The sequence below is a fragment of the Podarcis tiliguerta genome (genome assembly GCF_965153285.1).
Source record: "Podarcis tiliguerta genome assembly, chromosome: 16".
Classification (NCBI taxonomy): Eukaryota; Metazoa; Chordata; class Lepidosauria; order Squamata; family Lacertidae; genus Podarcis; species Podarcis tiliguerta.
In genome coordinates this window covers 6,249,978-6,275,173 of record NC_139549.1, presented here as the reverse complement: position 1 = coordinate 6,275,173, position 25,196 = coordinate 6,249,978, and the positions used below count along the sequence as shown (strand labels likewise).

At 43.7% G+C, this 25,196-nt stretch overlaps 3 long non-coding RNA genes across 3 annotated transcripts; 2 read left to right on the top strand and 1 right to left on the bottom strand.

Annotated features, from left to right (window-relative positions):
* Positions 1–1,923: 1,923 nt before the first annotated feature.
* On the bottom strand, positions 1,924–3,589 carry LOC310666238. The gene is made up of 2 exons (XR_014505794.1): positions 3,278–3,589; positions 1,924–2,523 (listed from the first exon to the last, which is right to left on the bottom strand). It is a non-coding gene; the product is annotated as an uncharacterized lncRNA (long non-coding RNA).
* Positions 3,590–4,644: 1,055 nt separating this feature from the next.
* LOC310666242 lies at positions 4,645–7,226 on the top strand. The gene is made up of 2 exons (XR_014505798.1): positions 4,645–5,458; positions 6,603–7,226. It is a non-coding gene; the product is annotated as an uncharacterized lncRNA (long non-coding RNA).
* Positions 7,227–15,110: 7,884 nt separating this feature from the next.
* Positions 15,111–17,356, top strand: LOC310666354. Its single transcript, XR_014505891.1, has 2 exons — positions 15,111–15,448; positions 16,787–17,356. It is a non-coding gene; the product is annotated as an uncharacterized lncRNA (long non-coding RNA).
* Positions 17,357–25,196: the final 7,840 nt, after the last annotated feature.

Genomic DNA, 25,196 nt, shown 5'->3' with positions numbered 1-25,196 from the left:
GAATAAATGGACAAGTTATAGGAATTGGATAGCACAGGCAGAAGCCAACCCAAGCATCCAAATTAGAATGAATAATCTGCACATGGTTAAAGATTGGAAGAGAGGACATTTTGGGCAGGGGGTTAAAGGGGAGGGAGGGAGGGAGGGAAAAAAATTAGGATAAATGAGTAGGGACAAAAGTATACAGTGGTACCTCGGGTTAAGAACTTAATTTGTTCCGGAGGTCCATTCTTAACCTGAAACCGTTCTTAAGCTGAAGCACCACTTTAGCTAATGGGGCCTCCCGCTGCTGCCGCGCCGCCGGAGCACAATTTCTGTTCTCATCCTGAAGCAAACTTCTTAACCTGAGGTACTATTTCTGGATTAGCGGAGTCTGTAACCTGAAGTGTATATAACCTGAAGCATATGTAACCCAAGGTACCACTGTATACTGTTACGCATAACAAATAGGAGGATGATTTTGATGCATGTTATTGTTAGATTTTCGACTGAATTATTTTTCTGTAAGTTATTCGACATCCCTGGATGAAAGTGTGATTATAAAGAATGGAAAATAAATAAAACCTCCAGTTTCCCTCACCCTCTGCTTCCCCCTTGCCTCTTAGTGTAATCCCACTGCCCCACCCAAAAAAGCAGTGCCACCCACTTTGAGAACTACTGCTCTAAGACTTTAGTAAGTAGGCATAAGACTGTAGTCTTAATGACTAGTTTTTGCATAACATAAAAATTAAAATCAATGCTTTAACTAAACACCTTGACTCATAGCATTGATAGCTAAGGTGAGACATCGACTGATTGGTGAGACATCAACAATCAGTCGAAGGCCTTGAATCTGAACTATATATAATTTTGTCTGCTCTGGATCTCCTGACACCCAGCTGCCTAGATTTCTAGTATTGAGCGAGAGGGAGGGGTTCACAGTTTCTTCTTGCCTCCCTTCCTACCCCACCCTGGCCTCAGCACAGTGGCATGCTTTTTCCATGGCCCACGCACTTTCGGGTGTGCCAAAAAGGAGTACCTGGCAACCTCCACACCCAACCTGCGTTGATACAGCCTTTGGCATGTCTGCCAGGAATCTCATGTGACAAAGTGACACATAGAATCATAGAATCATAGAGTTGGAATAGACCACAAGGGCCATCGAGTCCAACCCCCTGCCAAGCAGGAAACACCATCAGAGCACTCCTGTCATATGGTTGTCAAGCCTCTGCTTAAAGACCTCCAAAGAAGGAGACTCCACCACACTCCTTGGCAGCAAATTCCACTGTCAAACAGCTCTTATTGTCAGGAAGTTCTTCCTAATGTTTAGGTGGAATCTTCTTTCTTGAAGTTTGGATCCATGATCTTCTCCAAGTCCTGGAACCTCATGTGACACACCCAGACCATCTCCCCTCCAACTCCTGAGCCTGGATTTCGATGAAGCCTCTCTTCACCTCTTTGATGCCTTTGTTAAGCACCTTATTCCTTCCACCAACAGCTGTGTCTACAGCTGCAGCAGCTGGTTAGGACTGGTGCATCCAGTTAAATCCCCTTGGCAGATTTTTTCCCTATTACCCCAAATTCAACCCTCACAACCACAGTTGTAAAAAGAAACTCCAATGTGCCCAGAAAAAGAATGTGAAATGTTAAATTTGTAACATAATTGCAGCAAACAGTTAATATTTTATACATGACATGTCAAGCTCAGTAAAAGGTAACAGTATCTCAGTACCAATCAGAGAAGATTGTTTTTGTTTAAGGAAGAAGACGTTCATCAAGGTTTCTTTTACTTCCTTCCTTCAATCTTGCCCTTTGATGACCAAACACCTAATGTCTTTGTGGACTGGAAACCTGTTTTTCTCATCAAAACAAAGAAGAGTTCAAGGATCTCAACAGGCCTGCCCTTTAGGCTACAGATATATAAAGAAAACAGTGCACCATGTCTTATTTTTGTATATGATTTTAATTATTACTGTTGCCCAAACAGAGGCCAAAACAGAAAACAGTTAACATTCCTCCACAATTTATGTTTCTGGATGGGGGAAAGATACTGGAATTTCAGTGCTAGACAGAGAAAATATTTGAAACAATTTTATGTAGAGAGGCAAGCATTCAATAAGCTATCCCCCATCCTTCATCCGCTTCTTTTGGCCAATGATGACTCAGAGCAGAAGATGGTGACCCTTCAGCCAACAAACACATCTTCCTCAGGAGTCTCATGTTCTCTACTTCTGCTGCTGTGGCCACTGAGGGGTTTGCTTCGTCTGCTGTTGGCAAGAGGGTGGGATGACCACAGGAGGGATGCATGGAGCTGGGACGACCACGGGAGGTTGTTTGGGGCACTGAGCTGGGATGACCACGGGAGGAATGCAAGGAGCTGGGATGACCACGGGAGGTTGTTGTTGGCAGCCTCTGTCCTCATGGCAGGAACTTCCACCCCTGTGGCAGGAGTCCTGTGGTTTGTTGTGGCAGGAGTCCTGTGGTTTGTTGTGGCATCCTCTATCGTTGCGGGAGCACATCTTGATATTGGTCAAATCTGGAGTCCTGTGAGAAATGAAGAGACAACCTTTCGGAGAAGGTCCAGTAGGAGCATACCTTCCTTATTCCTTCACTCTAAGCAGTGTACTATTTAGCAGCCTTTCTTTCCCGTGAGTGGCAGCTATCATGTTCTGTCTGTGTTACAAAATGAAATCCATTCCTAAATGGAGCACATATTGATGTCGGTCAGATCTAGAGTCCTATGGAGCAAAGGTCCAATGCAAATGTCTGTTTCTTAAGACTTCACATTTTAAGTAGATTAGGGTGGCTTCTCAAACCTTCTAGACATTTTTAGGCAAAGAACATTATTCAAGTGAACTAGAAAAAATATCTCACAAGAAGGTTCAACAAAAACACAGTTTGAAAAATATCCTCTAGCTGTTATAGACTCATCTTCCTGGATCAGTGGCTATGCTATCTGAGGCTGGTGGAATTTGTAGTCTGAAACATCTAGAAGATACCACCTTGGCTACCCTTGGCTTAGGTTCACAACGTTCCCCTTTAAAGGGACTCAGAGTTGCACAGCTCCAAGGATGGACAAAGTGGTGCTTTCCAGAACATTGGACTACAACTCCCACCAGCCCCAGCTGGTGGCTCATCTAATGAACAGGAATGATGGGAGTTGTTGTCCATTGTCATCTGAGGGACACCAAGATGGCTTCCCTTGACATAAATCACCCCATCCATCAATTTCAGAAGATCAGTTCCAACCCCTGCCCTCCAATTCTAGCCACAGAACAGGTAGAATCCCCAAACTTACTGAAAATGTAAACTGGAATCCTTAGAATAGGAATGATCACCGGAGTCTTGTCTGGATCCTTGAGGTGAGATACTTTTTATACAGTCCCTCACCTGCCTTCCGGAAATGAAATTCCCCTCTTGGGCAAGAGTGAGCCAAGCTGGACTTTCATGCGATGATTTGTATGTGTTACTGGATGGGCCCCACCCCAGGGAAAAGGTATCACCGGAACATAATGAGATTACTTTTGCAATGCAGCGTGCAACTCATGACAAGTCAGGGTCTGATCCTGCACTGCGTAATGTAATTGCCCTTAGAATTCCTATGTATCAACAATCACACACATTGATCAATCTGGGGGGGGTAATGAAAGGTGTGGTCCAACAGAACAATCCTTTTCAGGGTCTTCTTACTGGATTCTTAAAAGTCATCTTTTGGAGAAGAATGGAGAATAGTCCCAAAGTAGAATATGCAAATGTCACCCACTTCTGCCAAAAGCTTGTTCTCTCCCTCCCTCCCTCCCCCTCTCTTCCCCTATAGTCAATTGTAGGGAAATAAAGGAATGATCATCATACATTGAAAGCTCATCCAACACGTTTTTAAAGCTAGGGTTGCCATATTTCAAGAAGTGAAAATTCGGACACAAACAAATTGTTGACCTTTTTTCAGGGGCGGGGAGCCAAATCCTGCTAATGGCAGTCCTATTAAAGCGCATGTCTTTCCCCAAAGAATCATCGGAACTGAATTTCCCCCCTCACTGAGCTACAATTCCCAACATCCTTATCAAATGTGAATGTAGCTTTAGTGGGACGCAACCCTGTAAATTAAAGAACTCCTGCTTGAACATACAATTGTAGAGTTGGAATGGACCTGGGGGGTCATCTAGTCCAACCCCCTACAACGCAGGAATCTCACAGCCATCCCTGGATGGACTCAAACCACCAACCTTCTTGTCAATAGCTAGACATACTAACCCATCAGTCTGAGAGCCTTTCTGTACAAAAGTCCAGGTTCCCTGTGAAAAGGGATTGATTGTTAAACTACTCTGTTAATAGTAGCTCTGTGAGGGGAATAGGAGTCTCCTAACAACTCTCAGCACCTTGAACAAACCACATTTCCCAGAATTATTTGGGGGAAAGCCATGCCTGTTTAAAATGGCAATATATTGCTCTAAATGTACAAGGGGCTGCCCCCCTGGCTCATATTGCTCATTAATTACTCTCCATTATTTATTACATTTCTTAGCCACCTATCATCCCAATGGCATCATAGTGTGTTGCTACACAACATACTGTGTAAGTTAAAATACAACATTTCAACATATACACCAGGGGTAGTCAACCTTTTTATACCTCCCTCCCACTAATGCATTTTTCTTGATGGTAAAATTTCCTTACCTCCCACCGGTGCTCGATGGAAGGAGGACTCAGCTTGTGTCATAGAACCCCCTACTGCCCACCTAGAATCCTGAAACGTCCACTAGTGGGAGGTAGGGACCAGGTTGACAACCCCTGATATAAACAATAAAGCAGAAATAAAAATGGTAAGTTAAATCCCTTTGTTGACTCTTACACACAGTCTCTCCGCACTGCTGTACCTTCACAGCTATCTAATTCCGACAGCAAGGGGGTCCATATTTCATGGTTTTACAGTTTCCTGGATCATCAAAGATTCTAGCACCCACACTATTGATTTAGGCCTGTGGGCCTGCTAGGGGTTGTAGCCAAATGGTTTAGTCACACATAGTTCTAAAATGGAAGGTGTGTGGAAACGTTGGATGGAATCACCTTCCCCATGATGTGTCTTAAAGGCATCCAGAAAGACATTGTTCAAAAGGGTTGTCCTACTGGACGCTGCCTTTCTTTCTCCCAAAAGTTGCCCAATGTTTGTTGATCTGCAGGTTTCCAACAAAGGCAATTAATTACGTTACACAGCACAGAATCAGCCCCAGAACATGGTCAGGTGCCTGCAGTATTACAAAAGTGATCCCATTATTTCCTGGTGACACTTTTCCAAAGGGTGGGGCCCATCCATCGAAGAGTTGCTCATGGCTTGAAGGGTGATATTGCTCACACTTGCTCAAGAGAGGGATTTCATTCCCAGAAGTAAGGCAAGGGGACCGTATAAAAGGTCTCACCCTCCAAGGATCCAGACATACACTTCTGATCTTCTCTACTGCAGCTTTTCCAGTTGGCATTTGGGGTAAGTCTGGAGATACCACCTGCTCTATTGATTGTATTTGTGGGAGGTTTGAATGTTGATTATTCAAGATGCATGGGGATAACCTAGTTTCCAGATTAGGTGTCTTTGGGTTGCATCTAAATGTATTCGACTTAGAATAGACACAATGAAATGAATGAACCTTTGTTAGCCATATCTATTGACTTCACTGGCTCTACTCTGAGGACGATTTGCATTGGGTACAAATATTTGAAAACCAACAAACTGTAGGCATTGATGAACTAAGGAATCAAAAGAATCTTTGACTAAGTTAGAGCTGAGTTATCACAAAGAGAATGCATCTAGTCAACAGTTTGAGTGGCATAAACAGGGACATATGAAGAGTCACAGCTCGGTGGCAGAACATCTGTTTTGCCTGCAGAAGGTCCCACACTCAACTCCCAGCACCTCTTTTTTTAATAATACTTTTATTAATTTTAATACAAATCCAATAAAAGCCGCATTGTCACAATACCAATTCACAATCCAATTAAAAACAGAGCCAATTATTAAAAAACGAATTAAACAATTCGAGCATTTCAAGGTAAACTCCCAGCAACTCAAGGTACAGCTGAAATGGCCTCCTGTCTGAAAATGGCCCTGAAAGAACTAGGGTTCAAGGTATATGTTTTCCCCTAAAGATATTAGGGAGCACTGTCAACTAAGACAGGAGTTTCTTTAGTCTGGATTTCTTGCTTTGCAGGATGAGTAGAATGTTACAAACCCGGGGTACGTTGGGTGAGCCCCACAACAGTTAAAAAGTTGATTTATTTACTTAACATTTGTATCCCACCACTTTTCCTCCAAGGAGCTCAAGGTGGTGTACATATTTCTGTTCCCCATCTTATTCTCACAACCAATTTGTAGGCCGGAGGTCACTCAGTGAGCTCCATAGGTAAGCGGGGATTCAATCTGAGTCTCCCAGGTCCTAGTCCAACACTCTAACCACTATACCACACCGGCTCCATTTAGGAATGGATGTCATTTTCTAACACAGACAGAACATTATAGATGCCTACTACAGGAAGGGAAGGCCACTATATTGTGAGCTGCTTTGAGTGGAAGACTAAGAAAGGTATGCTTCTGCTGAACCTTCTCTGAAAGCCTGTTTCTTCATTTCTCACAGGACTCCAGATTTGACCGATATCAAGATGTGCTCCCGCAACGATAGAGGATGCCACAACAAACCACAGGACTCCTGCCACAACAAACCACAGGACTCCTGCCACAACAAACCACAGGACTCCTGCCACAGGGGTGGAAGTTCCTGCCATGAGGACAGAGGCTGCCAACAACAACCTCCCGTGGTCATCCCAGCTCCTTGCATTCCTCCTGTGGTCATCCCAGCTCAGTGCCCCAAACAACCTCCCGTGGTCGTCCCAGCTCCATGCATCCCTCCTGTGGTCATCCCACCCTCTTGCCAACAGCAGACGAAGCAAACCCCTCAGTGGCCACAGCAGCAGAAGTAGAGAACATGAGACTCCTGAGGAAGATGTGTTTGTTGGCTGAAGGGTCACCATCTTCTGCTCTGAGTCATCATTAGCTAAAAGAAGCGGATGAAGGATGGGGGATAGCTTATTGAATGCTTTTCTCTCTACATAAAATTGATTCAAATATTTTCTCTGTCTAACATTGAAATTCCAGTATCTTTTCCCCACCAAGAAACATAATTTGGGGAAGAAAGTTAACTGTTTTCTGTTTTGGCCTCTGTTTGGGCAACAGTAATAATTAAAATCATATGCAAAAATAAGACACCATGCACTGTTTCTTTTGTATATTTGTGGCTTAACGAGATGGCCTATTGAGAACCTTGAACTTTTTTTTGTTTTAAAGAGAAAGTAAGGTTTCCAGTCCATAAGGACTTTGAACAATGTGTTTAGTGGGTGAAAGGACAATATTGGCTTCTTAGCTGCGATTGGCTAAAAGAAAGAAAAATATTGATACACATCTTCCTCAAACAAAAATCATCTTTCCTCAATGGCACAGAAATACTCTGGCCTTTTACTCCCCTTAGTATGCAATGTGCAAAATATTAACTTTTTGCTGCAGTTTTACATAGGGCTACCCTCCAAGTGTCCCTATTTTCCAGCGACGTCCCTGATTTAGAGAAACCATCCCAGTTTCTGATTTGATCCTGGAATGTCCACTTTTCCTTAGGATATCCCTATTTTCATTGGAGAAATGTTGGAGGGCATGGAGTTATTAACCCCTGAACTATCTGAAGGCAATCCTGGATTATTATTATTTTTTTTAAAAAAAAAACGTTTAATGTTTTATTATGTTTTCATATATCTTGAAAGCTGCCCAGAGTGGCTGGGGCAACCCAGTAAGATGTGTGGGGTATAAATAGCAAAGTTAGCATTATGGAATGGGATGTCTCTATTTTCACCAGAGAAATGTTGGAGGGTATGAAAATCCAGACACAAACAAATTGTAGAACTCTATATATATATATATATATATATATATATATATATGTTTGTTGAGCATTTCTTTTTTCTTTAGAAAAACACCAAAATTGTTGAGCTTTTTAAAGACGATCTCCAAATGCACAAAACCCTCAATTTTTTGGTATGTTGCCAAAATATCCAGGACGAACTGCTGCTTTGGGGAAATTCCACCCATATATCACTTAAAGTAAAGGTAAAGGTACCCCTGTCCATATGGGCCAGTCTTGACAGACTCTAGGGTTGTGCGCCCATCTCACTCAAGAGGCCGGGGGCTAGGGCTGTCTGCAGACACTTCCGGGTCACGTGGCCAGCGTGACATCGCTGCTCTGGCAAGCCAGAGCTGCACACAGAAACGCCGTTTACCTTCCCGCTAGTAAGCGGTCCCTATTTATCTACTTGCACCCGAGAGTGCTTTCGAACTGCTAGGTTGGCAGGCGCTGGGACCGAACGATGGGAGCGCACCCCGCCGCGGGGATTCGAACCGCCGACCTTTCGATCGGCAAGCCCTAGGCGCTGAGGCTTTAACCCACAGCGCCACCCGCGTCCCCTCCCATATATCACTTACACCACTGAATTCTCACTAATGTCCGGGGAAACCCAGACATATGGCAACCCTACCCAAATGCGTTTTCTAGGCACACTGGTGTCCCTTTTTACATTTGTGCTTAAATCCTGCATCTCCATCACCTCAACATTTCATTTTATTTGTGCATTTGTGGCCTAAAGGGTTTGCCCAGGTGTGTGTATATATAAAAAAGGAGAATTCCCGGGATGTCAAGATCCAGATGTAGGGTTGCCATGTGTCCTCTTTTTCGAGGATGCTTCCTCTTTTTCAGGGGTAAAATTTAAGACAAATTGCATTTATTTGCTTTGAATAGCTGTCATAGCATCCTCTTTTTTGCACTTCAAAATATGGCAAACCCTAGGTTTGGGGCATGTACTCTTTGGTGAGAGAAACTCAGGGGGAATTTACAGGTAAAATCACAAAATAGGCAGCAAAGAAAAATGTGGGCCTACAGGCTGTTGCCATGACAGCGGCAATTGTCTCAAACTTTAGCCCAAGTGACCCCCAAAATTGCAGACTTTCAGTTCATCAGCAAGTGTAAAATTTGCTAGTACCAGATTCTCAATAATAGCTAGAAACTGCGTCACATGACTGTTGCGGTCTTTCTTGGACTCAAACTTTATTTTGAATAGTCGCCGAAAACACTTAATTGTAAATCCAAAGGCTTCCTGTAAACTGTCAGTCATCTGAGCAGCTGTCTCATAATTGTTGGTTTGAAGTAGCCGAGAGTCTGAAAGTCTATCCATAATAACAGCTGAGTCATCCTGCTGTTCCCATTTGCATATTAATGCTGCATCATCACTAGGCTGTTCCTGTCTGGTGCAAGAAACGACTCCATTGGCTAAAGTTACTGTCTGTGAGTCTATGCAGTCTGGGGCTATGAGCAGCAATGGGATTTTGAATATCCATTGTAAAAACAATTTTAAAATGCCAAAAAGAATCAAAGTTATAGCAGGAAAAATATCTCAGAAATGGCCAACAGAAGAAGAAAAAAATGCCTGGCTTCATGGGAAGGAGGAGGAATGATTCTCAGAATAAGAGAACAAAGGCGCTTTGTTTGGGAGAGGCTAAAATTCAGGCTTTAAAAAATCATTGTAAAACTTTTTGGGACATGAAAAGAATTTTCCTACATGCAACAACCACTGCTAGGTTATTGGTTGCTAAAAATTGCGAATCAGAAGAAGTACCATCAGTGGCCGATTGTCAACATAATTTTTTTGAAATGATTGAATTAGCAAAAATGACAGCAACAGTTAGAATGCAATCTAACCAAAATCTCAAACAGGAATGGAAATGTGTAGATGAATACATGATTAAAAGATGGCTGAAAGAAGTGGGGTGCCACAGTTACGCCAATGGCCTTTAGTCAATCAGCAGCGTGGCAAGGTTGGGGGTATTTATTTGGCAGCGCGACGTAGGTTACCTTCTTTTGCTTCACGTTGCCGAACACGCGCCCACGCATTAATTGGGTCGTGTTTGGCCTTGCTTTGGACTTACTTCGGTTGGTCACCTGTTTTGGAATGGGGTCCGGGTAGGAATTTTTTCCAATGTGGCCACTTGGTTTTTGCCTACCTCTTAGCAATCGTCACAACTTTGTAAGGTTTGGAGGTTAGGCATTGGTTTAGGGGAATGTGGGGAGGGGAGTTGCAGCCATCTCCTGCCCCTCCAATGAACAGGGTATTCCGTTAAAGGAATCCAGGGGTCTGGATCTCGTCTGAAGCCCAGAGAGGGGCTAGGGCCATTCCAGGACCTCTAGGAACCCCATGGGTGAGCACCAGTCTATATATATTGATGGAATTCCCCCTGCTGGTTGTTTACCCTTCCAGACTTCCTGCAGGGTAGGGCAGGAGCCAGATATAGTTTGATACCAATGCCTACATCAATACCAGGCACATTTGTGTATTTTAATAAAGTTGTGGCCAAAATTTGCCCATTAACATTTAAACTGAATTCTGTCTCCACTGTGTCTTTATTTCCATGGGGGATGGGTTTTGGGGCTCGCAGCACAAGCTGTGCTACTATAAAGACTAAGGGCTTAGAAGCAAATTATAGATAATATTGTAGAGATTAAGACTTAAACTATATTTCAACTGCTGCCATAACTGTATTGTTTATCGTTATATTGATTGTTAATTCAAACTTCATTTTATTGTGTTTCTGATTTGTTTGGTACGGTATGTGAGTCTGGTCTGGGACAGTAATAAATTCAGTTCAGTTCAATTCAATGCATTGCTTGCTGTTTTAGAATGTTGTTGTTGAGTCATTTAGTCGTGTCCGCCTCTTCGTGACCCCCTGGACCAGAGCACGCCAGGCACCCCTGTCTTCCACTGCCTCCCGCAGTTTGGTCAAACTCATGCTGGTAGCTTCAAGAACACTGTCCAACCATCTCGTCCTCTGTTGTCCCCTTCTCCTTGTGCCCTCCATCTTCCCCAGCATCAGGGTCTTTTCGGAACGAATTAAGTACTTAACCCAAGGTACCACTGTACCACACTACACCCGGGGGTCTCAGCACGGTTCACAGAATAAAATCATGATATAAAACCACAAAATACATAATAAAAATAAAAGCAACTCCCAATTGCCCTCCCCCAAAGACACATTTTAAAAGGGCATAGGATGTTGGGTTAAACCCAGCACCTCCGTTTTCACCTCAACATTCTCTCTGCATGAAAATGAACTGAGGTCTCCTCATCCCATAATATCTCGTAAGGATGATGTCACGCCTCTACCTGTATTTCCTGTTATACCTGTGAAGGGAATGAATGATGATTCTCTTCGTTGTATTCCAATATCCTCCTTGCTGCTGCAAGGGATTTGGGGAGACATAAACAAATCAAAACAGAATTTGCATTGGCAGGAAATATGATTTTATCGTTAGAGATTGCATGGGGCTGCTTCTGCTGCTGCTGTGTGTAAATTCCAATGCTAATGGACTTCATTGTCCACCTATTGCAGGGTGGAGAAGATGAGGCTCAGCGATAAAGAGATAGATGGCTTCACAATGGCTTGATTAAACATGACTGAAGCAGTGTTTAAAAGAGGGTGGGTGGTGTTTCAGATGTTTAGATGTTTACAGATGCTCTGCATGTTTTAGATGATTTCCTGCCCTAGAACCTCCAGGTCTCAGTAATTTATAAATTATTGTGGAAAGAATTAAGAATAGATGTATTGGAAATCTGAGTTCATAGCAAGAATTATAGTTACAAAATGCATACCGGTAATTAGAAAGACTTTAGAAAACCATCAGTCGAGGTTGAAGGAAGTCTTAGGCTGTGATAGCCAAAAATTTCGAAATGATGTTTGAAAGGATGTTATGCTGGAAAATATGTGTAAAAACTAATAAATTATTATTATTATTATTATTATTATTATTATTATTATTATTTAAAAAAGAATCTCCAGGTCTCCATAAATTTCCGTCTGAAATCCTGGCTAAGGGCTGCTGATCAGTCTGTACAGTCTGAACTAGATGGATCAATTGGTCTGAGTGTGGGGAGATCTGTATAGTATCTTTCAAATATACGACTTTCTCTAAAGAATAATGGAGGCTGTAGTTTGTTAAGGGGCTCCGGAATTGTACCTCTGTGAGTCGGAAACTAGGTAGAAGGCAGTTTCCTATTTTCCTTCGTTACTTTCCCCATGCAAACTACTCGCACACAGTTCATGCCCTGACTTGTGAACTGGAATGGAATGCATGGCGTTTTCTCAGGGCAAAATTAATCCGCAAGCGTATCACACTCTGAATGCCCTCAGTTGGGATTCAGGTTCTCTGTGAGATGATCCCCAATGAAGAAGCTTCTGTTAATGCAAAAGCAATTACATTACATTCTTAGAATTCCACTGCATTTACCACATACACACCAGCAAGAAGACATTTCAGGAGATCTTAATGGGGCTGTGTTCTTTTCGTAGTTTTGGGACCAGCAGCTGCATTGGCTTCCAGCTTGTTTCCAGGTCCAACTCAAAGAGTTCACATTCCTGTTTAAAGCCACAAATGACTTAGGCCCCAGAAAGACCACCCCCTTCCATAGAAACAGTCTCAGGTGTTCAGATCAGCAGAGGAGGGCCTGTTGTGGTAGCTCTACCACCCTCAGAAGTTGGGGATGTGTGACCCAGGGAAGGGCATTCTCTGTGGCAGCTTTTAAGTTGTGGAATTCCTTTCCCACAGAAGTGCCTCTGGTGCCTTCATTGTATAGTTTTCATCATATGCTGAAGAAACACTTCTTGACTATGGACATTCTCACTTGATATGTAGTGTCACAAAGCATCCCAATCTGCAAGTGGTGAGAGAATCCCTTGGTTCTAGGTGCTTACCCAGGTTCAGTTTCCTTGGAATGAACTTCAGTGGCGACTGGGGTGTTTACACATGTACATAACTGGAGCATAGGATGGAGGAGCTCACAGCATTAACACCCCACAAAAGCTTGCCCCAGACTGCATAGACTCACAGACAGTAACTTTAGCCAATGGAGTCATTTCTTGCACCAGACAGGAACAGCCTAGTGATGATGCAGCATTACATACACTTCAGGTTACAGACTCCGCTAACCCAGAAATATTACCTCGGGTTAAGAACTTTGCTTCAGGATGAGAACAGAAATCATGCTCCAGCGGCGCAGCAGCAGCAGGAGGCCCCATTAGCTAAAGTGGTGCTTCAGGTTAAGCACAGTTTCAGGTTAAGAATGGACCTCCGGAATGAATAAAGTACTTAACTTGAGGTACCACTGTAGCTTTGGATCAAGCATGTCTCTGTGCCTCCAGCTTCCAACCTGCTTTCAGTTCAGCTAAACACACTCTCTCTGACCATTGTTCTCCTATGGGTGCTTGTTTTAGACTAATGTTATTTTCACTTTTTGAAACTCTTAAATTACTATTATTATTTTTTTTGGGGGGGTTCTTATTGATGATTTTATCGCTTTATCTTTTCCGTAAAATGCTTCATTTGTTTGTTTTTTTACCATCAAGTGTTGTATGGCTATTATAAAATTAATTAATCAATTAATGAGGACCTGGCCAATGCCACACCACACACATAAACCATTATGATAACACTTTAAAAGTTGAAACTCTTCCCCCGCCACCACAGCCGCCGCCGACTGAGGGAATCCTAGCTAGTTTCTTTTCCTCTACTGACTAATATGCTTAAATTCAGTGGGTTGCTGCGTCTGATCTGAGGTTGCGGTCAGATGGAACGGGGGGGAGGCATGAATGGGAGAGACTGAGTGCTCTTGAATGATTGACGGCCTGTCCCCACTCACCGATCGCTGTGCTGTTGCCAGGAAGAATGAGTCCCAATCCTGGAGTAGGAGGGGAGGACAGCCCATCTCGCAACGTGGACAGAACGCCCAGGAACTCCCAGCAAGGAGCCATTAACTGCACAAGGGCAACGCTCTGTGTGTCCACAGAGATAGGCACTGTGGTCCATTCAGAGTGATGAGAGTTATCAGGAGGATACCCTCTTCCATTTCCAGTGTTATAGTTCCTAGGTTTCCCTGGGAAGAGGGATTGATTGTTCAACTACTCTGAAAATTGTTGCTGTTTAGGAGGAATCGGGGTCTCAGCTCCCTTAAGAAACTACATCTCCCAAGATACTTTGAGGGAAGCCATGGCATCATAGTGCTTTAAATGCACTAGGGCCTCCACTCCCTGCACTTGTGCTGCTCACCAACCCCACTTAACCATCATTCCAAAGGCATTGTGGGGTCTCGCTTCAGAAACAAAAAGCTGAAATACACATTTTTTATATATGTGCAATGAAGCAGAAATAAAAACAATGGCTAAAAACCCTTTGTTGACTCTTACACCCAGAACGCACTGCGTAAGTGTTAGTGTTCTTTGGTGTCAGATGTGTCCCTATTCCGGGAATTGAGAGGCTCCTGCACCACATCATGCTCTCTAGCAGCATGCCCTCCAACATTTCTCTGATGAAAATAGGGACATCCTATTCCATTCTCTCCTGCTGGAGGAGACTCTTGAGAGTCCCATGGACTGCAAGAAGATCAAACGCATCCATTCTTAAGGAAATCAGCCCTGAGTGCTCACTGGAAGGACAGATCCTGAAGCTGAGGCTCCAATACTTTGGCCACCTCATGAGAAGAGAAGACTCCCTGGAAAAGACCCTGATGCTGGGAAAGATGGAGGGCACAAGGAGAAGGGGAAGACAGAGGACGAGATGGTTAGACAGTGTTCTCGAAGCTACAAACATGAGTCTGACCAAACTGCGGGTGGCAGTGGAAGACAGGAGTGCCTGGCGTGCTCTGGTCCATGGGGTCACAAAGCGTCGGACACGACTGAACGACTAAACAACAACAATTCCATTCTCTCCAACATTTCTCTGATGAAAGTAGGGATGTCCCAAGGAAAAGTGGAACATTCCGGGATCAAATCAGAAACTGGGACAGCTTCTGCAAATCCAGGACTGTCCCTGTAAAATATCAAACATAGTTCTAAGAAACAATCATCTCCATGATGTGTCTTCAAAACATACTGTAAAACATAACCCAAAGTGATTATCCTACCGGATATTGCCTTTCTTTATCAATGACTGTTATCTTCCCCATGATCTGTCTTCAAATAATCTAGGAAGACATCCTGTGATAGGTTTCTCCTGCCAGGCATTGTATTTATTTATCCCAAAAGTTGCCCAATGTTTGTTGATCTGCAGGTTTCCGACAAAGGCAATTAATTAAGTTACACGGCACAGAATCACCCCCTGGAACGCGATCCGGCGCCTGCTGTATTGCATACATGATCCTATTATTTCCTGGTGGCACTTTTCCAAGGGGTGGGGCCCATCCATCGAAGATTTGCTCATGGCTTGAAGGGCAATATTGCGCAAGAGGGGAAATTCATTTCCAGAAGTAAGGCAAGGGGACCGTATAAAAGGTCTCACCCTCCAAGGATCCAGACATACACTTCGGATCTTCACTATTGCAGTTTTTCCAGTTGGCATTTGGGGTAAGTCTGGAGATACCACCCACTCTATTGATTATATTTGTGGGAGGTCTGAACTTTGATTATTCAAGATGCATGGGTATAACCTAGTTTCCAGATTAGGTGTCTTTGGGTTGGATTTAACTGCATTCTACTTAGAATAGACACAATGAAATGAATGAAGCTTTGTTAGCCACGTCTATTGTCCCTATGGGTATCCTCTGAGTAAAACTAGCATGGGCTTTGAAAACCATCTCTGGGCAGAGATTTTAAGTGAAATGTGCTAGCAAGTAATTGACAGATTATAGGCATTGGTGAATGAAGGAGTCAAGAGAATCTCTGGCAATGTTCTTAACTTGGTAGCAGAGCATCTACTTTGCATACAAAAGATCCTAGTTTCAGCTCCTAACATCTCCAGGTAGGGCTGAAATCACCCCCTGGAAAGCCACTGCCAATCACTGTGTAGACAATGTAGAAATGGCTCAGTGATCAATGATCTGACTCAGCATGTGGCCACTTCCTACGTTCATGTATAGGCTAGTCTTGAAGGCACTAGAGTCCAAGGCATATTTTCTCCCTTAAAGAGGTTAGGGAGCAGGAGCTCCTTTAGTCTGGATCACTTGCTTTGCCAGATGAGCATACTGTATTTTCAGTCAAGGAGCAACAAAGGGGGTGATGGTTTCCCCTATTCTGAACCTCAATATAGGTACACGTTGGCCTCAGCTACTAGGAGCGCAGAAAGCTGCCTTACGCTGAGTCAGGTACCACTGACTAGTCTTGATTAGAATTGTTAGCATTGATTGGCAGTGGTTTTCTAGGGATTAGAAAGGGGATAATCCCAAGTCTACCAGGAGATGCTAGATTGACTAATAGTTTGATTCAGAAAAAGGAAGCTTTATATGTTCCTGTTTTACAAAATTAGATATCCAGTGTACATTGGGTGTACACTGGGTGAGACCCACAACAGTTAAAATATGGATTTATTTACTTACATTTGAATTGCGTCATCATTCCTCCAAGGAGCTCAAGATACGTAGTTTTCGTCCTATACATTTTATCTTCACAACTCTGTGGAGTAGGTTAGCCTGAGAGGACTTGACCGGCTCAAGGTCACCCAGTAAGATTGGTGGCTGGGTAGGGATTTAAACTCAAGTCTCCTAGATCTTAGCCTGGTGCTCTAGCCACTAAGCCACACTGGCTCCATTTAGAAATCGATTTCAGCTTCTAACACAAACAGAACATTATAGATGCCTCCTACAGGGAGGGAAGGCCACCATATTGTGAGCTGCTTTGAGTGGAAGGCTAAGAAAGATATGCTTGTGCTGGACCTTCCTTGAAATGCTATTTCTTCATTTCTCACAGGACTCCAAATTTGACCGATATCAAGATGTGCTCCCGCAACAATAGAGGATGCTGCAACAAACCACAGGACTCCTGCCATCAGCAACCTCCTGTGGTTACTCCACCTCCATGCAACCCTCCTCAGGTTGTCCCACCACGGTGCCCAAAACAACCTCCTGTGGTCATCCCACCTCCATGCATTCCTCCTGTGGTTGTCCCACCCCCTTGCCAGCAGCAGACGAAGCAAACTCCCCAGTGGCCAGGCCAGCAGAAGTAAAGGAGACATGTCTCCCAAGGAAGGCCTGTTTGGTGTCTGAAGGGTCAACATATTCTCTTGAGTCGCCTCTGGCTGAAAGAAGCGGAACACCCTCCCCGCCCCCCTGCACCTATTGCATGTCTTACTCCCTGCATAAAAATGTATCACATGTTTTCTCCATCTGGAATGGAAATTCCAGCGTCTTTCATTCATCCTGAAATGTGATCTGAAAAAGATATATATATATATATATATATATATATATATATATATCCCTTTTCTGCTTTGGTCCCTATTTGGACAATAGTAATCAATAAAATCATATGCTAAGCTAAGACTGTATTCTGCAGTTCAATTATTCTTTACACTGGTGTTCCTTTTTACATCTGGTGCACCTCAACATTTTCTTTGTGCATGCATTTGTGAGCTAAAGGGGAACCATTGGCACTCCAGATGTTACTGAATGACAGATTCCATCAACCCCTTGCAGCATGGCCAGGAATGCTGGGGCATGTGATTCTGCAACATCTCAAGGGCCAACATTTCCCCAGACCTATGTTAGCATCTTATAAAGGTAAAGGGACCCCTGACCATTAGGTCCAGTTGTGGCCAACTCTGGGGTTGCGGCACTCATCTCGCTTTATTGGCCAAGGGAGCCGGCGTGCAGCTTCCGGGTCATGTGGCCAGCAGGACTAAGCTGCTTCTGGCAAACCAGAGCAGCGCATGGAAATGCTGTTTACCTTCCCGCCAGAGCGGTACCTATTTATGCACTTGCACTTTGACGTGCTTTTGAACTGCTAGGTTGGCAGGAGCAGGGACCAAGCAAGTCCCCAGGATTCTTTGATGAGAACCACAAATGGTTAAAGTTGGATCACGATTGCTTTAAATGTAAGGTGCAGATGGAGTGAAAGCTAATCCACAGTGGAAAGAACATAAGAAGTCCCCTGCTGGATCAGGCAAATGGCCCATCTAGTCCAGCATTCTGATGTTTGGGGTGAGCCTACAAGCAAGGCATGGGTACCAGAGCACTCTGCCCAGCAGATTTCCAGCAAATGGCATTCAAAGGGCTACTGCCTTTGACAGTGGAGGCAGAGTCCATCCATAGTGGCTAGCTGCATAGGGTCACCATATTTCAAACAGTGAAAATCTGGACAGAAAATTTGTTGAGGTTTTTTGGGGGAAGGCAAAGTTTCTGAATATTTTTTTTTTTTGAGCTATTTTAAGGGGAAATTGGCATTTCCAACATGAGCTGCCATATGTCCAGATTTTTCTGGACATTTGGCTGATTTCTACCCAGACACTGTTAAAGTATGACTCCGGACGTATGGCAACCCTAGAACTGAGAGCCTTGCTCCCCAAATTCAAGAGACAACAAAAAACAAACTCTTTTTGCAAATAAAGGAGATCGAGCAAGACAACCTGCCCACACAATATCATGGTATCTGCACATTGGGACCAATACCTAAATTCGAAAAGCGTCTGTAACCGGAAATGAACTGAGGTGTCTCCTCATCCAATAATCTCTCATAAGGATGATGTCATGCCTCTATCTATGTTTTCTGTGAAGAACAGGAATAATGGCTCTCTTCGTGGTATGCCAATATCCTCCTTGGCACTGCAAGGGATTTGGGGAGACGGGAACAGAAATATTTACATTGGCATGCAATATGATTTTGTCGTTAGAGACTGCACTTCAGGTGCTGAGAAAGCCCTGTGTGTCTGTGGATTCCAATGCTAATGGAGCTCATTATCCACATATTGCAGTGTGGAGGAGATGAGGCTGAGAGATGGAGAGATGGCTTTACACTGGCTTATGACAACCCTGTGATGTATTCTTCTCTAAACAGGGCTGCCTTCAGATATCTTCTAAAAGTCAGATGGTTGTTTGTCATCAAGGAGACAAACAACCACCTGAGTATTAGAAGATATCTGAAGGTTGGGAGGACGTTCCACAGGGCGGGTGCAACCACCAAGAAGGCCCTCTGCCTGGTTCCCTGCAACCACACTTCTCGCAGTGAGGGAGCCAGTAGAAGACCCTCAGAGCTGTACCTCAGTGTCCGGGTTGAACGATGTGGGTGGAGACGCTCCTTCAGGTATACTGGGCTGAGGCCATTTAGGACTTTAAAACAGTTTACAAATCTGCCAAATAAATTTTACTATATAATAAAAATGCAAGGTTGTCGTGCAACTCCAGTGTGAAGACAGAACAGCAAGCAGACTGGTAAGCAAGGAAGCAGCAGTGGTGTCAGGCAGCTCAAGTTGATATCAGGCATGCATGCTCATTGCACTGTTTTCAACTCATTGCTCAGAAGTCCTTTGTATTATTAAAATGACTTCGATAAAAAAAAGAAGGTGGGATATAAATGAAATAAGCAAACATGGAAGTTAAGTAATAAGCTACAGCTGTAAGAGGATTGCTGTTGGTATCCTATAGGGGTCTTCAGAACCTCAGCTGGTGGAGTTGATTGTTGATTATTTGTGTTCATTGTTGATTATTTGTGTTCAAACAATAATGTGTGCAAAAACAGTTTTCAAAGCGCTGGAAAATAATAAAAATGTAAATAAAGAGGAAAATGAGCCAAAACACAAGAAGGCTCGTCTATTTCCTCTCTCCCCCCTTTTTTTCTTTTTCTCTCCCCCCCCTCCTCCTCCTCCTTTCCTTTTTCCTTTCTTCTTTCCCATAATGGCTTATGTTCTATGCCATGTACTTCGATATTTTTTGTAGTTTTTTAAATAGTTTTTTTCCCATTATTATTATTAAAGATTTTTCTCTTGTAATTTTGGTTGTTTATGTTTATCTGTATTTGTTTAAAGCAAAATAAAAGTATTTTAAAAAAATATAAAATAAAATAAAATTTAAAGGTTTAGTTTATTAAATCCATACATCATTTCCCACTAAAGAAAAAGTGATTTATAGTCATTTGTAATGAAATTGTGTGAATGTTATTAAAAAAAAACTCCAATGGGTGCAGAATGCCGCGGCAAGACTCCTTATGGGGTCCTCGCTACGAGATCACATTCAACCGATGCTATACCAACTGCAGTGGCTCCCGGTGGAGTACAGGATCAGGTTTAAGGTGCTGGTTTTAACCTTTAAAGCCCTATACGGCCTAGGACCCTCGTACCTACGGGACCGCCTCTCCTGGTATGTCCCACGGAGGAACTTACGATCTTCAAACAAAAACATCTTGGAGGTACCAGGCCACAGAGAGGTTAGGCTGGCCTCAACCAGAGCCAGGGCTTTTTCGGCTGTGGCTCCGATCTGGTGGAACGCTCTGCCACGAGAGACTAGGGCCCTGCGGGACTTGACATCTTTCCGCAGGGCCTGCAAGACAGAGCTGTTCCACCAGGCCTTTGGTCAGGGCACAGCCTGACTCCCTCCTTTGGCAATCTAGCCCAATGGTTGCCATCAGTTTGTTTTGAATTAATTTTATAATGAAATGATTTTAGCATGTTGTATTATTTTATTGTTGTTAGCCGCCCTGAGGAGGGCGGGATATAAATTAAAAATTATTATTATTATTTATTATTAAATACAAATGGGTATTCACCTGGCACTGAATTGATGACAGGCGTAGCGCCAGGTGAGTCTCCCTGGGGAGAGCATTCTGCAGAGAATGCAGAATGCTTCTGCAGAGATGGCCCATTCTCCCATTGACAACTCCTGGACCTTCCCTGGAGGTTAAGCATAAAGAGAAGGGTCTGTGCTTATGATCTCAGGATCTTGACGGGCTCATAAAAGGAAAGCAGGCTGGGAGGGAGGAGCAAATAGACAGACTTAGAGTTGGCTTCTTCATTCTAATGGAATGTTCTCATTAGCAATGAAGCTGATACGATCATGCAGCAATGTGTTTGGATCTTCCCCAATTATATTGCCATATCAAATAGTCCTTCTCGTTGTGGAATGCCCTCTCCAGTAAGCTGCTCCAATCTGCATGATTATTACCTTTCAGGAAGAATTTTAAAATATTCCTGTTTAAGCGGGAATTTTGTGGGCTGTTCCTGGCAAATCTCAAGATCGCTGGATGGGAGCATGTTTCTAATTGCAATTGCACTTAAAATTATTTTAACCGCAACTGCTTTTAGATGCTTGCAATTGTTTTGAGGGTGGTTCATTCTGCTTTGGAATGATTCTCCTTTGTTTTGTTTTATCTCTTTGCTGATCTGGGCCCCTTGTTTCCATGCCCTATTGACGGAAAGCTCTGCAGTGCAAGGCTACCGTTTCCAGAAAATTCATTTAGAGTGCTATTAAAAGTTTCAAAGGCGGGGACCGCCCTTTAATTCGTTTTGGACTAACATGCAGAGGACAAATGACATACAAGATGAGATAAACATCAGAAGAGGTGACTCAGGAGATAATTGCTCTGAGTGATGAAAGCATTAAGTGGAAGCATTTCTTTGTAAAGATGCTGGTCATGACTAGATATCAGAAGCAGAACAGGGCTTGGCAGGTGGTATATAAACCTACCCCACCACTGTGCTCCCCATTCAGTTGCTTCCAGTGACAGAAGTGCCTTCTCTGTGTTTACAGTAAGCCTTTTTCCCCAATTTCATTTTTCTTTTCTTTCTGTAACCATTCAGCCAGACACCTTTCTTGCAAATGGACATAGGAGAAGCATCCTGCTCCGATACCTGGAGCGACACTCCTCCTGGGGTGTGGTGTGCATCCCGAAGGGCGTGGCACACCACCCATGGGGGGCATGGTGTGCATCCTGGGGGGCCTGGCACGTGTCCCAGGGGCTTGGCGCAGATCCGGGGGTACGCTGCATGCCCCGGGGGTACCACCAATCGGGGGTCAGCATTTCGTCACCCCCCCCTTTGGAATGACACCCAGGACGGACCGCCACCCCACCTCGGAATGCTCCTGCAAATGAATTTGACTCCAGTTCCTTGTTCTCCCCCCAATGGTGAATGCAGCTGGGTATCATGCGGTAGAGTTCAGCAGACCATTTGGCCTTTAATAGTTTTTCTATTTTGCAGGCATAATAGGAGATTATAAATGCTTGTGTGTGTGTGTGTTTAAAAATGTCATATGCTTATTTGATCGCAAACAGCTTTCAGAGACTACCTGGTCTGGAAGTTTCTAATGCAAGGAAACAAGTGAATAGATTTACCTTGCCTCGTTAAACCCAGTCACAGATGCAGTGAACACAAATTGTTGCACCACAGGGGAAACAGGCCAGCTCAACTTTCAGAGATGGGGAGAACATTCCAATTAAGTGTGGAGAAACAGTCTCTCCCTCCCCCCCCCCAAGCCTAATTTGTTAATTTGTGTTAGAAGCCGCTAGAAATCCCAGCGTATTGAATCTGAGTGCAGGTGTTCTTTATTAGGCTCTCAAGGCCAGCTCTAAGGAAAATTAGTTAATTAAGAACTTGTGGTGCAAACAGGTGTTTGCTGCTTTATGATAGAAGGACTGAATGCCCATTTTCTCAAAGGCTTAACCACCTGTATTTCCTGATTGACTGCCTCTGGTTATGAGACTTGGACCAGTATTCCCTTAAATGTTCATTGTGAAGGTGTAGTTGCTTGACATGATGCCAGATTGAAGTTCGCCTTCCTGCTCAACTTCCTGTATTTTGTGTAAGTGTTGTTAGTCTTTAGCCGGATAAGACAGTTTTGTTGTTTTCTTTGAAGAAGAAGAAGAAGAAGAGTTTGGATTTGATATCCTGCCTTTCACTCCCTTTAAGGAGTCTCAAAGCGGCTAACATTCTCCTTTCCCTTCCTTCCCCACAACAAACACTCTGTGAGGTGAGTGGGGCTGAGAGACTTCGGAGAAGTGTGACTAGCCCAAGGTCACCCAGCAGCTGCACGTGGAGGAGCGGAGACGCGAACCCGGTTCCCCAGATTACGAGACTACCGTTCTTAACCACTACACCACACTTTGCTTCTGAGTTGTGTTGTCCTTTGAAATTCTCTTTCTCTAATGACCCTTGCTTTTTAAAATAAATTGTGTGTGTGTGTGTGTGTAAGTGTAATGGCTTTTCGTTTGAGCTCCTGGACCTGTTAACCTTGGTTGTACCCTCAAGATGGGTCAGTCATCACATGAAGACTCTAGGACAGCAGTTCTCAACCTGTGGGTCCCCAGATGTTGGACTACAACTCCCATCATCACTAGCTAGCAAGGCCAGAGCTCAGGGATGATGTGAGTTGTACTCCAACAACATCTGGGGACCCACAGGTTGAGAACTGCTGCTCTAGGAAATGTTAAACTATTTAAGTGGTTGAATTTCAAGGAGACTAACCCTGCAATTTAGCCTTTCACAGGGCATTGTTTGTTGTTGCTCTGTTTAATGCCAAGATTGCTTCCAAGAATATTAGAAAACATATAAACCAATCCATTACATTCAGAATAATTAAAAATCCATCCATATGCATGGGTGCCATGTAAAGTGAGGGAGCAGCACTATGAAGTATGGAGGAGAGGGAGCCATAAACCATGCAAGAAGGATGTGCTATCTAGCCACACATCTCATAATGCGTCTCCAAAGTATGTCTACCACAGCCCTGTGGCTTTAGAATATTGCATATTGCCACTTGCCTATGGTGAGAAGGAATATACTGTAAAATAATGTAGCCAGGATGACTGTTTGTACCTCCAGTATACTAAAGAAGAATAGATTGACTTAACCCCTACAAAATATATTGCATTTGTGGGTGCCAGCAATGCTGAATTTCCCAGCATGCAACTCCTGTGCCCCTGACGTTTACTTATGTTGTTTCCTGGAAGTTTGCCAGTGATCTTCTCTAATCGATACTTCATTCTCAGATGCTAGAAAAATAATACTGGTGAGATTATTGATTTACTACCTAGTAAAAACTAGAAAGTCCTGGGGTGGGTTACTGCTATATAAAATACAGCATTAAAACAGCTTAAAACAATTCATAAACACAATTGGAGTGGGCCTCTCTCTATATTTAGTATTGTGATTGTGATTATTATTAGTAGTAGTACAGTGGTGCCTCGTGTTAAGAACTTAATTCATTCTGGAGGTCCGTTCTTAACCTGAAACTGTTCTTAACCTGAGGTACCACTTTAGCTAATGGGGCCTCCTGCTGCTGCTGCGCCACCGGAGCCCGATTTCTGTTCTCATCCTGAAGCAAAGTTCTTAACCCAAGATACTATTTCTGGGTTAGCAGAGTCTGTAACCTGAAGCATCTGTAATCCGAGGTATCATCTATAGTCCACCTTTTCTCCAAAGAGCTCAAGGTGACATATATAATCTTCCCCATCCACATTTAAGTGGGCCCCTTGGTTATTCAATATAATCTCTTGGGGTGCAAAATCATACCTTTCACAGAGAGTCCTATTTCCCTTCTACTGCAAGCATGAACCCAGGAATGGTAAAATCAGCACCACTGGAAACTGGGCCAGAGATCTGGCCTGGGCTGCTGATATCCAGGTGTTGCAGGCTCCAGCCTGTACAGCAAGTTGCCTATAACCTTTGGTTGCCTGTAATAACCCTGAGCTGCTTGCAATGGCCCGGAGGCATCGACAGCATTTGCATGTCACTCGCAGCACTGCTTTCATTGTCTATATGCAGTCTGCAATTCACTGATCAGGAAAGAACAATGCTTTGTTTTTGTTCCTGAATGGTATAAGGAGAAGAGGAAACACAATATGAATACAAGTGGGTTTCCTCTTCGGCATCCCCTATGCTTCAGTGGCAGTGAAACTTTTTCAAGCCATAGAAATACATGATGAATACAAGGCAAATATATATTTTCTGCTGTCCCAGAGGGTGGAGACTGGGTCTGATCGGCACAATGGACAGGGGAGTTCAGATTCCATTTGAACATTAAGGAAAACCTATTGGCAGCAGTGGCGAAGCGTGGGTTGTCAGCACCCGGGGCAAGGTAAGTAATTTGTGCCCCCTAACCCGTGGATTTGCACCCCTAACCCTAACCCCCAGATGTTGCGCCCGGTGCGGCCGGCCCCCCTGCACCCTCCATGCTACGCCACTGATTGGCAGACACAGCAGTTTGGCAATGCAACCAGTGGCCTATAGAGGACTCTCCCTTGCTGGATATCTTTAAGCAGGATTAGTCATCCATTAAGAATGGATTATTATTGCTGCTGCTAACATTTCTATACTGCCCTTTCTCTGAGGATCACAGGGTGGCTTACAATATAAACACACAAAAATTAACAAACAATAACAAACTGTGCAGTACAC